Here is an 11604-nt window from a genome sequence, read left to right as displayed (position 1 = left end):
CTTCCCCTTTCTTTCCCCGCGCCCCATTGTTCTTCTTCTCCGCCGGCGGCAGCCCTTCTCCGGCAGGGCGGGTGATGTCTAGTTTCTCTTCGACCTCCCGTTCTTCATGGCCGCGGGATGGACCCGTGCCTTTGACAAGATGCCCCGACTGCCCACGCCGAGGAGCCTCGAAGCGGTCGATCCAGTAAGACGGACGAGAATGGCAACCGTGGACGTGAGTTCCTTGCATGCGAGAGCTTGCCATATAGAGAGGGGGATAAGGTTAGATCTCTCTCCAATTTCTCTGTTTTCTCTCGATTTTCTTGCTATTCCCTCGAATTTGTGATTTAGGGTTCCCGTTGTTGTTTTCAGATCCTGAAGAAATGCAGGCATTTCGAGTGGATCGATGTGTACGTTAAGAGGCTTCAATTGCAGGAATCAATTGGCGCTATTGGGGAGCGCAATTTGGGAGGGGGGGACTTGCTGTAGAGAAGGCGGCGGAGAGAGGAGCCGTTCCGATTATGCCTAATGCTCCCAATGTAGGACTGGAGGAAGTGAAGGGAGAACTGAAGAAAATGAACAAGCGAGTTAAGACAGCTGATCGAGTTGAAGAAGCAAGCTAATCCGATGGCTGGTTGTTTTTTCGTTGTATAATTGCGATCGGATTCTTATCATTGCTCACCGAGTGCTAGAAGTTGTTACAAGGGATACCTTGTTACAAATTCATTATTCAGCTTACATGTACTTGTAGTTGTTTTCATAGTTAGTGTGTGCATTCACCGAAATTACCAACTATATTGGAATGCTAAAGAAAGTTGATAATTAGGGCTCCCAATAATCTATTCACCGAAATCCGCAAATATGTATGCCTCATGTTTATACAAAAATTATACCACTTTTGGGCCGTTTCAAATTACTAAAACTATATGCCAAAACTATATCCCCTAAAAGAAAAAGGAAAGCGAAAGATAGTTGATAATTGTTAGAGGGGTGACAATAATGCATTCACCGAAATCCGCAAATATGTATGCCTCATGTTTATACCGAAATTATACCACTTTTGGGCCGTTTCAAATTACCGAAACTATATGCCAAAACTATATCCCCTAAAAGAAAAAGGAAAGCGAAAGATGGTTGATAATTGTTAGAGGGGTGACAATAATGCATTCACCGAAATCCGCAAATATGTATGCCTCATGTTTATACCGAAATTATACCACTTTTGGGCCGTTTCAAATTACCGAAACTATATGCCAAAACTATATCCCCTAAAAGAAAAAGGAAAGCGAAAGATGGTTGATAATTGTTAGAGGGGTGACAATAATGCATTCACCGAAATCCGCAAATATGTATGCCTCATGTTTATACCGAAATTATACCACTTTTGGGTCGTTTCAAATTACCGAAACTATATGCCAAAACTATATCCCCTAAAAGAAAAAGGAAAGCGAAAGATAGTTGATAATTGTTAGAGGGGTGACAATAATGCATCCACCGACAGAGAGAGAGGGGTGGCCACGAAGAGAGAGAGAGAGGGGTGGCCACGAAGAGACGGGGAGGGGTATACTTCCCATTAGATCAGTTGATCAACGGTTCGTGGAGTCGATCCGTGTGACAACGGCTCAACCAATCAGGATAAGTTTGGGCTTCTGAGAGCATTTGTGACAGAACTTGAGGGCAAAACTGAGTAGTACTAACAATCCAAGGGCACATAAATAGTAAATAGACTAAGGGATTCAAAAAAAAAAAGAATTACAAAATGAAAAATGCGTGTTTTGTACAATATAATTCATATTGGGCTACATCAAATTATTTGCAATTCAAATATACATGAGTGTGACAATTATGGCATCATTTAGACAAACTATGTTTTTGGGGAAGATGTTTTGCAAAGGGGTTTGAGTGGAAAACCATGCATCTTCATAGCTACACTAGTGATTCTGAGAAGTGGCAATTTGTGGTAAAACTTGATTTATATATGTTTGTTAAGGTTTTCTTGGTGGTAGATTGCGTAGGAAGACTCCATGAGTAGGTGCCACTATGTTTTTATTTTTTTGATTTTTTTTGCGCATGAAATGACTCAATTAGATATGTTAATCTCATTTGTTGACTCTCTGTTGACTAGCTACTTGAGGGTAAAACTGAGTATATTGCACTTGCCAGTCTAAGTACTCGAGGGGAAAACTGAGTACATATAAAATTTCTGTATAAGGCCCGAGGTTATAACTGAGTACACCAAACGTCCCAGGGTTAGACTCGTGTCGCGGTGCACGCTGCAGCTGTGCATAGCGGACGCTTGTTGCGGTACACGCCACCTTCGTCTTTATAGAGCCCTTTTTCTCTCCCTCGACGCACTTTCTCACTGCAACCGCCTCTCATGTCCCATCATCTTTTCCACAACCGAAGAAAAAACCCCGAAGAAAACCGCCGGCGATGGAGAAGAATGAGATGCCCATTGTCGGCGCATCAGCCGCCGGCGCATCGGCCGCTGCCCCAGTCCAGGCCCCTGTCGCTGCTTCCAACGTAGCAGCCGGCGCATCGCCCGCCGGCGCATCGGCCGCCGCCACCGTCCGAGCCCCCGTCGCTTGGGACCCGTACGAACCAGCGTCGTACGTCGCGCCGGAGAACCCCTATGACACCAGCATCGTCGACGACGAGCCGGAGGTAACCCTTTGCTCCCTTGTTATTATCCCATTTCAATCCTTTTGTGTTAGATCTAGCGTTATTAGGGTTCGTCTGTTCCTAGTTCAATCGATTTGTGTTAGATCTAGCGTTATTAGGGTGCGTCTGTTCCCTAGTTCAATCCATTTGTGATTTGCTTTTGTTTAAGATTTGTGCCGACGATGATGAATATTTGGGCACAAATTGATTCAGGGTTTGGTCAGTAAACAATTGGTGTGTACAAATTTGTTGTGCATGATCCGTGGTTTGCTCGACTCAAATCCCGGATATAAGTGTGTCCAATGTAACCGAGGCTACCTCTTTTTTCGAGCCCATATTATCATGCGTGATCTTTGTTCACTCTCTGTTCCATCATCGTTGCAATTGACTCCGTGTTTTTTGCACGATCTTTGGTGCTACGTGACAGAGTGCGAGCAGCGACGACGTCGACAGCGAGGACAGGTCCTTCCACACCAAGACTCGTCACGTCCTCAGGAGGCTGCAGTCCGGCCATTACGATGGCCCCTTTGCTCGAGGCATTTACAAGTGCCCCTTCTGCAACAGGAAGCTCCGCGTCACCGACTTCAACTGCCTGGTGAACCATGCTGAATCCATTGGCAGATGCGGCGCTAGAGTTGGAACGACGGTGAACGTGCATGCGTTCATGGCCAAACACAAAGCACTTGGGATTCACCTGCGCAACCTCCAGGCGAGTCACAGGCGCAACCTGGAGGCGTTGAACATGCCTACTGCACTCTCTGTATGTGACTGCTCTATCTGTAGAGCAGCTTATATTCATGTAAAATGTAGCTTATGTTGTAGGGTTCTATCGGTACTCATTTTATATGTAGTTTTGGTGTTGATGACAATGATAATATATGAACATTTCGGTATATAAGATTTGTAGGTTATTGCATTCTCTAGATGCCCAAAGTGTGAAGAGCGTGCAAGTTATCGGAAGAGAAAAGGAAGAAAAGAAGAAAGGAAGAAATGAGAAGAAGAAGAAGAGAAAAAGAAAGAAAGGAGAAAGAAAAGGGGAGGCCGGAGGCTTGGGCGGTACTGCCGGCCTGGCCACGGCCGGAGGCTCCGGCCTTGGTACCGCCCAAGGTACCGGTTGGTGCCCCCGCGCCTCAGTACACTTGCCAGGGGGGGTGGAGCCCCGGCGGTACCACGGCCGGTACCCCGGCCGGAGGCTCCGGCCTCCCCCCTCGGCCCGGCTCCCTCTTGGCCACGTGGCCTTCCCTCCTTGGCCCGCGCTGCTCGTGTTTGGCCGGTAGTACCGGCCCAACCTGGCCGGTACTACCGCTCAGCCCTCCAACGGCAGTTTTTCTCCCAGGTTATATATACCCTTCTTCTCCAAGCGGTTTGGCTGCTCACTCCTTCTCCAAAAAGCAAGACACCATTGTTGAGCCACCAAGAAATTCATCGGATCTCCTCCCTCAACCACCCAAATCCCTTGTGCTTTGGAGAATCGAAGGAGAAGACCCCGATCTACATCTTCACCGAAGCAATTTGCATTTCCCCCTCATTTTGTTGAGGGCCCCCTTACTAGTGTTCCTCTTTGGATCCCTAGTTGATTTGTGTTGATGTATTGTTATTGATTGTTGTGTTGTTACAGATTTGGGAGCCTCCAATTTGGTTGTGGATGTGTGTCCCAAGAACCTTGTAAAGGCCCGGTTTCCGCCTCTAGGAAATCCCTTAGTGGAAGTGGGCTAGGCCTTCATGGCGTTGCTCACAGGAGATCTGAGTGAAGCCTTCATGGCTGCTGGTTTGGCTTTCGTAGCAACCACACTCCTCCAAACGTAGACGTACCTTCTTGCAAAGGAAGGGAACTACGGGAATCATCTCCGTGTCATCGCGAGCTCCACTCTCGGTTACCTCTATCCTATTCTATCTCATATATATTGCGTAGCTATATCTTGCTTAGTTGGTAACCTTGTCATATAGGTAAATTCACTTAGTTGCATATCTAGAGAATTTACCTTTGTGTTAAGCCTAAATTGAAAAAGAACTAAACATTGGTTAGCACCTATTCACCCCCCTCTAGGTGTGGCATATGATCCTTTCAGTGCCGGAATAGAGACTTCTGTCCCCCCAAACGGAGTTTCGCGATGGCGGCGGCGTCCCTGGAGTCTTTCTGGAGTTTCGTCAATTGTTGTAGGGGTTTCACGTCACGAGAGATTATATAGGCGAAGAGGCGGCGCAAGGGGGTGCCTGGGGGGCCCACCCCATAGGGCGGCGCGCCCCCTCCTAGGCCGCGCCGCCCTGTGGTCTGGGGGCCCTGGGCCTCCTCTCCGTCTCCCCTTCGGTGTTCTGGTCCGTCTTGGTGAAATAAGATGTTTGGCTTTTGTTTCGTCGAATTCCGAGAATATTGCCCGAACAGCCTTTCTGGAACCAAAAACAGCAGAAAACAGAACTGGCACTTCGGCATCTTGTTAATAGGTTAGTTCTGGAAAATGCATAAAATCATTATAAAGTGTGAGCAAAACATGTAGGTATTGTCATAAAACTAGCATGGAACATCGAAATTATAGATACGTTGGAGACGTATCAAGCATCCCAAGCTTAGTTCCTACTCGCCCTCGAGTAGGTAAACGATAAAAATAATAATTTCTGAAGTGACATGCTACTAACATAATCTTGATCATACTATTGTAAAGCATATGAGATGAATGAAGTGATTCAAAGCAATGGTAAACATAATGACTAAACAACTGAATCATATAGCAAAGACTTTTCATGAATAGTACTTTTCAAGACAAGCATCAATAAGACTTGCATAGGAGTTAACTCATAAAGCAATAAATTCTTAGTAGAAAGTTTTGAAGCAACACAAAGCAAGATATAACACTACAAGAAAATCCTTCCATAGAGACAGTTTACTAGAGACACTTCCTACTTTGCCTCTTTAAAAATCACATTAAGACACTTTGCATGTTGTAGTGGCACTTTTTAAGACACTTCAGAAATAGTCTCATATGTAGGGACGTTAGTTGAGACATTTTTGTAAGGGGTTGCAATTTTTATTCTATAGACAACTTATGAGACACTACAAAGTGTCACAGATAAGTTCTCAAGAGGCATTCCGTGAGACACTTTGTTGTATGTCTTTACGTTGTATCTTCAGGCAATGTTTGCGGCATTTTGCTTGTTCTCTAGAGACATTTGTTCTATGTTAGGGTCATGATGGTTAATACTAATTAGAAATTTGTTCCAAGTATCAACATATACTTGTGAAAGGGTGAGATGGTTAATGGAATAACTCTTAATCACTAAGGTCATGAGTTCGAGTATTGTTTTTCACATGGTTTATTTTCATTTATTTACTCTAGAGACACAATATACTGCCTCTTTTATGTCTTCTAGAATGTAAATACATTATTACTATTGTCCTTACCACGTAGAGACACCACCCGTAGTGACAGTTTTGAGTCAATATGGAAAGTGCCTCTATAACTACGTAAGAGCAATTTAAGTGTCTCTACAGGACCAGAATAGTGTCTCTACATGCCAATTCTCTTATAGTGTAAGTTTCAGCAGTTGCTTTCAACTTCAACATGTATATCTCATGGATAATTGTCAACACAAAGTAATATGATGAGTGCAAATAAGCAAGTATGTAGGAATCAATGCACACAGTTGACACAAGTGTTTGCTTCTAAGATAGAAGGAAGTAGGTAAACTGACTCAACATAAAGTAAAAGAAAGTCCCTTCGCAGAGGGAAGCATGGATTACTATTTTTGTGCTAGAACTTTTATTTTGAAAACATAGAAACAATTTTGTCAACGGTAGTAATAATTCATATGTGTTATGCATAAGACATCCTATAAGTTGCAAGCCTCATGCATAGAATACCAATAGTGCTCGAACCTTGTCCTAATTAGCTTGGATTTACATGGATTATCATTGCATTACATATGTTTCAACCAAATGTCACAAAGGGGTACCTCTATGTCGCCTGTACAAAGGTCCAAGGAGATAGATCACATTTGATTTCTCGTTTTTGATATATCTCAACTAAGGACATCCATACCGGGACAACATAGAAAATAGATAATGGACTCCTCTTTAATGCATAAGCATTCAACAACGAATAATATTCTCATAAGAGATTGAGGATTAATGTCCAAACTCGAAACTTCCACCATGATTCATGGCTTTAGTTAGCGGCCCAATGTTCTTCTCTAACAATATGCATACTCAAACCATTTGATCATGATAAATCACCCTTACTTCAGACAAGACGAACATGCATAGCAACTCACATGATACTCAACAAAGGTGTAATAGTTGATGGCGTTCCCAGAAACATGGTTACCGCTCAACAAGCAACTTATAAGAAATAAGATACATAAGCTACATATTCTTTACCACAATAGTTTTTAAGGCTATTTTCCCATGAGCTATATATTGCAAAGACAAGGAATGAAATTTTAAAGGTAGCACTCAAGCAATTTACTTTGGAATGGCAGAGAAATACCACATAGTAGGTAGGTATGGTGGACACAAATGGCATAGGTTTTGGCTCAAGGTTTTGGATGCACGAGAAGAATTCCCTCTCAGTTCAAGGCTTTGGCTAGCAAGTTTGTTTGAAGCAAACACAAGTATGAACCGGTACATCAAAACTTACATAAGAACATATTGCAAGCATTATAAGACTCTACACTGTCTTCCTTGTTGTTCAAACACTTCACCAGAAAATATCTAGACTTTTAGAGAGACCAATCATGCAAACCAAATTTCAACAAGCTCTATGGTAGTTCTTCATTAATAGGTGCAAAGTACATGATGCAAGAGCTTAAACATGATATATTGAGCAAAAAAATTGCCAAGTATCAAATTATTCAAGACCATATACTAATTTCCACATGAAGCATTTCCTGTTTCCAACCAAATAGCAATAAATGCAGCAACTTTTAACTTTCGCCATGAATATTAAAAGTAAAACTAAGAACACAAGTGTTCAAATGAAAAAGCGGAGCGTGTCTCTCTCCCACATAAGCATGAATTTATTCAGAGAATGAAAATAACAAAACAAAAATAAAAGCACACAAACGCTCCAAGTAAAGTACATAAGATGTGACGGAATAAAAATATAGTTTCACTAGAGGTGACCTGTTAAGTTGTTGATGAAGAAGGGGATGCCTTGGGCATCCTCAAGCTTAGATGCTTGAGTCTTCTTGAAATATGCAGGGATGAACCACGGGGGCATCCCTAAGCTTAGACTTTTCACTCTTCTTGATCATATTGTATCATCCTCCTCTCTTGATCCTTGAAAACTTCCTCCACACCAAACTCAAAACAATCTTATTAGAGGGTTAGTGCATAATCAAAAATTCACATGTTCAGAGGTAACAAAATCATTCCTAACACTTCTGGACATTACCCAAACCTACTGAAAGTTAATGGAACAAAGAAGTCCACTCAACACAGTAAAAGAGGCAATGTGAAATAAAAGGCAGAATCTGTCAAAACAGAACAGTCCGTAAAGACGAATTTTTTAGAGGCACTTAACATGCTCAGATGAAGAAGTTCAAAGTGAATGAAAGTTGCGTACATATCTGAGGATCACCCAAGAATTTTCGCTGATTTTTCTGAGTTACCTACAGAGAGACCTACTCAAATTTGTGACAGCAAGAAATCTGTTTCTGCGCAGTAATCCAAATCTAGTATCAACCTTACTATCAAAGACTTTACTTGGCACAACAATGCAATAAAATAAAGATAAGGAGAGGTTGCTACAGTAGTAACAACTTCCAAGACACAACAAAACAGTAGCAAAATAAAAACATGGGTTATCTCCCAAGAAGTGCTTTCTTTATAGCCATGAAGATGGGCTCAGTAATTTTAATGATGCACTCGCAAGAAATAAGAGTTGAAGCAAAAGAGAGCATCAAAAGTAAATAAGAAACATTTTTAAGTCTAACCCACTTCCTATGAAAAGGAATCTTGTAAATAAACAAGTCATATAAGCATAATGCAATAAGCATAGGAAGGCAACACAAGCGCAACTTCAAGATTCTCAACATAAAGAGGGGAAACTTAATATTATTAAGATGCATATAACCATGTTTCCCTCTCTCATAATAAATTTCAGTAGCATCATGAACAAACTCAACAATATAACTATCACATGAAACATTCTTATCATGAGCTACATGCATAAAATTATTACTCTCCACATAAGCATAGTCATTACTATTAATTGTAGTGGGAGCAAATTCAATAAAATAGCTATCATTATTATTCTCATCACCATAATCATCATATATAGGAGGCATATTGTAATCATAATTACTTTTCTCCTCAATAGTAGGTGGACTGAAAATATGATAGTCATCATTGTAATCATCATATATAGGAGGTAAAGTATCATCAAAGAAAATTTTCTCCTCAAAACTTGGGGGACTAAAAATATCACAACCAGCTTCCCCAAGCTTAAATTCTTCCATAGCATTAGCAATAATAGTGTTCAAAGAGTGCATGCTAATAACTTTGCTACAACTATTTTGCAAACAAAGTTCCATGGGTTTTTTAATTCTCTCTTCAAACACATCATGTCCTAATTCAATATAAAGTTCATAAAGATCTCTAATTTTTTTTTGTTTTCCATTAAGCCTAACTAGTGAAAATAAAAACAAGAAACAAAAAGATATAATTACAGGATCTAAAGGAAATAGCTTCGAGCACTCACACACCGGCAACGAGTGCTAGGAAATAGCTTAGTAGTCGGAGGATGTGAATACCTTTTACCTTACCTCCCAGGCAACGGCGCCGTGAAAATAGCTTGATGTCTACACACGCTTCTATTCTTGTAGACAGTGTTGGGCCTCCAAGAGCAGAGGTTTGTAGAACGAGCGGCAAGTTTCCCTTAAGTGAATCACCCAAGGTTTATCGAACTCAGGGAGGTAGAGGTCAAAGATATCCCTCTCAAGCAACTCTGCAATTAAGATACAAGAAGTCTCTTGTGTCCCCAACACACCTAATACACTTGTCAGATGTATAGGTGCACTAGTTCGGCGAAGAGATAGTAATATGCAAGTGATATGGATGGATATGAGTGGTAATAACAATCTGAAATAAATATGGCAGCAAGTAAACATGCAGTAGAACTTGTTGGAAACGGTGTTTCAATGCTTAGAAACAAGGCCTAGGGATCATACTTTCATTAGTGGACACTCTCAAAATTGATCACATAACTGAATAAATAAATGCTACTTTCTACACTCTATTGTTGGATAACAAACACCATTCATTGTGTAGGGCTACAAAAGCACACCTCAAGCCGGAGTAAACAAGCTCCACAACATCCGGAGTTCATATTAGAGTAACCTCTAGAGTGCATAATAGACCGTTGCAATTTAGACCGAGTACTAACATAGCATACACACTGTCAACAATAGCTATGAAAGGGGGAATAGATCGCATCAATACTATCATAGTAATAGTTAACTTCATAATCTACAAGGGATTACAATCATAACCTACGCCAAGTACTACATGATGCACACAATGTCAACATTACATCATGGAGAAGGAATAGACTACTTTAATAACATCACTAGAGTAGTACATAGATTAATAGTGATACAAAGCTCATGATCACATAAAGATCACACCATGGGAGAGAGAGATGAACCACATAGCTACCGAGTAGAGCCCTCAGCCCTCGGGGAGAACTACTCCCTCCTCATCATGGGAGACAGACAACGGCGATGAAGATGGCGGTGATGTCGATGGAGATGACTCCGGGGAAATTCCCCGTCCCGGCGGCGTGCCGGAACAGAGACTTCTGTCCCCCGAAACGGAGTTTCGCGATGGCGGCGGCGTCCCTGGAGTCTTTCTGGAGTTTCGTCAATTGTTGTAGGGTTTTCACGTCACGAGAGATTATATAGGCGAAGAGGCGGCGCAAGGGGGTGCCTGGGGGCCCACCCCATAGGGCAGCGCGCCCCCCTCCTAGGCCGCGCCGCCCTGTGGTCTGGGGCCCTGGGCCTCCTCTCCGTCTCCCCTTCGGTGTTCTGGTCCGTCTCGGTGAAATAAGATGTTTGGCTTTTGTTTCGTCGAATTCCGAGAATATTGCCCGAACAGCCTTTCTGGAACAAAAAACAGCAGAAAACAGGAACTGGCACCTCGGCATCTTGTTAATAGGTTAGTTCCGGAAAATGCATAAAATCATTATAAAGTGTGAGCAAAACATATAGGTATTGTCATAAAACTAGCATGGAACATCAGATTTTATAGATACGTTGGAGACGTATCAAGCTGCACTAGCTCGAGCAGAGCGCCGAGAGCAACGAAGGACTCTAGCAAAGGCGCGGAGATGCGTGCGCGTAGGTCCTGCACCCAAGCGCCATTTCGCAGCGCGTCTCGCACGCAGCGGTGCTTGTGTCTGGAGAGGCTATTCAGGGATGGGGCCAGGGCTCTGGGCGAGGCGCCGAAAAGCCAAGGGTCGTGCCAGAAGCTAGCGGAGGCACCATCGCCAAGCTCCACCGTCGTGGCCGCAGCGAAGAGCTCCCGATCCGAGTCGTCATAGGGGACCGCAAGGCCAACCCAAGGTCGACCGGGCTGTCTGCGCTGCAACCAAAGCCAGTGAAGGCGCAACGCACAGCTGAAACGGACCAGGTCGAGGACCCTAGGCCGCCAAGATCCCGAGGCCGGCAGACTCGCCCCCAAGCGACCTTGCAGCGCCCACCGGTGCAAGTCACATCACCCGCCCAAAGCCAGACGCGACGAAGCTTGTTGACCGCCTTGATGAGCCAAGCCGGTGGCGCGAACGCAGAGACGAGATAGGTCGGAAGGGCTGAGACGACGGCCTTGAGTAGCGCTAGCCGTCCCGCGTGCGAGAAGAAGCGAAGCTTCCACCGTGTGAGGCGACTGCCGAGCTTATCAAGCAGCGGCTGGAAGCCGATGCGCCGCGGATGGCGGAAACTGAGCGGCAGGCCCAGGTACCGACAAGGGACATC

At 43.5% G+C, this 11604-nt stretch overlaps 1 protein-coding gene across 2 annotated transcripts in view; it reads left to right on the top strand.

The window, feature by feature from the left end:
- LOC124706987 (photosynthetic NDH subunit of lumenal location 5, chloroplastic-like) overlaps positions 1-11604 on the top strand; it is a 100572-nt gene that overhangs the window by 41960 nt on the left and 47008 nt on the right. The window lies entirely within an intron of this gene.

Source organism: Lolium rigidum, chromosome 4 (genome assembly GCF_022539505.1).
Source record: "Lolium rigidum isolate FL_2022 chromosome 4, APGP_CSIRO_Lrig_0.1, whole genome shotgun sequence".
Lineage (NCBI taxonomy): Eukaryota > Viridiplantae > Streptophyta > Magnoliopsida > Poales > Poaceae > Lolium > Lolium rigidum.
This window is presented reverse-complemented; position numbering and strand designations above follow the sequence as displayed.